Consider the following 3072-nt stretch of genomic DNA (forward strand, 5'->3'; position numbering starts at 1 on the left):
TAACAGACCAGTCATAACAAGTGATAACAGAAAATCCAGATTTACCACAGACAGCTGAGCATAAGTCCAGCTGATTCAGTAAAGAAACTCGACCACCAGATCATCTCTTTAGTCAAAATATAATCACTGGAATTTGTCATTAGTGAGTTGCTTCTGAAGATGAGGGGAAGATGAGGTCATTTTTTGACACACATCGTGGAAATATGTAGGCGATGAGTCACAATAACGTGGCTGAAGTATGTTGACCAGACCACACACTAGAAGTTGAAGAGACGACGACGTTTCGGCCCGTCCGAAATACCAGTATTTCGTGGAAATACCAGCGGTCATACCACGTTGAGAACACCGCTTCTCGTCCGATCAGCGACGTTAAGCAACGTTGGGTTTTGGTTAGTACTTGGATGGGTGACCGCCTGGGAATACCAAATGCTGTTGGCACTTTAACTTTCCTGCCCAAAACGCTTTGTGTAATAGTGGCTTTAGGCATTGTATGTATTAGCTCTTATCTTATCAGTGTTTGTATCACACCTTGTATGTATGTACTTTACCTGAATAAACATTTGATTTGATATGATAGTGTGGTTCATCCACACTTTCTACGATAGTGTGGATGAACCATATGGTTCCCGTGAGCGTGGAACCGCCTACCCGCCGAAGCCATAAATGCCAAAACGGTGTTATACTTTTAGAGTAGAGCTGTAAAAGATTATCAGAGCAAATGGGGGGGGGGCCGGGTGACCTTCGACAAGCCGCCGGCCTCCTGTCCTCATCGAGTTAGTGGCTTTTCAGGTAAACTCGGGTAAACTGAAATGCCTTGGACCTAAGCAGTGGCTGGGTGAAGTATAAAATTTCAGAAGGGCAGCGGTTTGCTGTCTCTGAAGGTGTAGAGGTAAATCTTTGGCTTCACGCTCGTGGGGGTCGAGAGTTCGAGTCTCCTATAGTACCCAAGTGAATGAAATAAAATTAGAAATAACATTTTCAGTGTCAGAGTAGTTAACAGGTGGAATGCATTACGCAGTGATGTTGTGGAGGCTGACTCCATACACAGTTTCAAATGTAGATATGATAGAGCCCAGTAGGCTCAGGAACCTGTACACCAGTTGATTGACAGTTGAGAGGCGGGACCAAAGAGCCAGAGCTCAACCCCCGCAAACACAACTAGGTGAGTACAGCGAAACAAACAACAAACAAACACTAAACAACTGCCACAATATCCATAAAACTCAAACATTTAGAAAACTTCTCACCCTGACAAGTACTTTACAAAAGCGACTGACAATGTAAACATGAAGCTGTTTTGCCTGTTTGTTGTTCACGAGGCAGCAGCTGTGTTGGGTGCACATGTGTAGGGGTTCATCACGAGGCAGCAGCTGTGTTGGGTGCATATGTGTAGGGGTTCATCACGAGGCAGCAGCTGTGTTGGGTGCACATGTGTAGGGGTTCATCACGAGGCAGCAGCTGTGTTGGGTGCATATGTGTAGGGGTTCATCACGAGGCAGCAGCTGTGTTGGCCTACACATGTGTAGGTGTTCATCACGAGGCAGCAGCTGTGTTGGGTGCACATGTGTAGGGGTTCATCATGAGGCAGCAGCTGTGTTGGGTGCACATGTGTAGGGGTTCATCACGAAGCAGCAGCTGTGTTGACCTACACATGTGTAGGTGTTCATTTCTCTTCTGGCTCGAGACGCTTCTAGAAGGCGACAGAACACTGATCAACTGTGATGTCAGGGCATGACGTCAGTCAGCCAATGGGAAGCCACCTGATTGGCTGGAGGCCCTCAATTCAACCCCCCTGTGATTGGATGAACCTCACTCCTGCCCTGGCAGTGGTAGATTTTGGGTGCATCTTCTCCAGCATTCCGAGTGTTCTGGCGCAGACGGCAAAGAAGGCGGGTAGCAGTAAATTGTCCGGTGGCTGGACGGAACGTTGGTCAGGAGAGCAGCAACTTAAGAGCCATTCCAGTCTATTCCAGTCCTTGCTGGACTTGCAACTTAGTCCAGCAAGCTGGACCGGATGTGTTCAACTGGTAACACAGATGGAGTTTTTCTTCCACCCAGCAAGAAAGCGACGTCCTGAAATCCATATATATATATATATATATATATATATATATATATATATATATATATATATATATATATATATATATATATTATATATATATATATATATATATATATATATATATATATATATATATATATATATATATATGCGAACAAGCCTGAATGGTCCCCCGGACTATATGCAACTGAAAACTCACACCCCAGAAGTGACTCGAACCCATACTGCCAGGAGCACTCTGCTGGCGTATAGGATCCCTTTACCGCTCGACCAACACGACCGGACAAGAGAGGATGGTAGCCGAGGCTATTTCCATCCCCCCCCCCCCCCCCCGCTGGCATTCGGTTGGTAATCTTGGGCATGGTATTTTATCAAATCACCTCGTTTTGGGGGGCACACGTGAGGAACGCGCATTTGTGTTCCTCACGTGTGCCGACTATCCTATGTTCATCCCGTTCCCCAGACCATTCCTTCTGTCAGTTTAAGTGCTACTAGCCCCAAGCGTCTGGCCTCAATTGTTAGACAGACAGACAAACAATCAGTCATATAATCTTGCATATATATATATAATACCACTCATGCATGTTGTCATTACGTCTGAAAATGTGTTGCAATATACCTGAAATATTGAACAGATCACTCAGCAACAAAGTTCAAAGGTAAGCGAAAAAAATTATATAAAATATATATAGAGATATAAAAAGGCGCTTATCAACCTACCAGTATAAAGACTAGCTCGTGTACCCACACTGGAATCAATGACTCGTAGTTATTCAGTTCGAATTTCATTTTAAAAATAAGAATAGAATCTAATATGGTGCAATCATATCTATCAGATGAAAATGTGAGGTAACTGAAGACACAGCAAGTGAATGGGGCTGATCAATAGATAATAAACTTGTATGGGCTTAAGAACATAAGAATATCGTAAACTGCAAAAAGGCCAATTGGCCCGTATGAGGCAGGTTCCTGTTTACACACACGCACATACATATATATATATATAT

The 3072-nt window shown here is 43.9% G+C and overlaps 1 non-coding gene across 1 annotated transcript; it reads left to right on the forward strand.

The window, feature by feature from the left end:
* The first annotated feature begins 318 nt into the window (after positions 1-318).
* Positions 319-438, forward strand: LOC123759237 (5S ribosomal RNA). The gene has a single exon (XR_006773021.2). It is a non-coding gene; the product is annotated as a 5S ribosomal RNA (ribosomal RNA).
* Positions 439-3072: the final 2634 nt, after the last annotated feature.

The sequence above is a fragment of the Procambarus clarkii genome, chromosome 15, assembly GCF_040958095.1.
Source record: "Procambarus clarkii isolate CNS0578487 chromosome 15, FALCON_Pclarkii_2.0, whole genome shotgun sequence".
NCBI classification, from domain to species: Eukaryota; Metazoa; Arthropoda; class Malacostraca; order Decapoda; family Cambaridae; genus Procambarus; species Procambarus clarkii.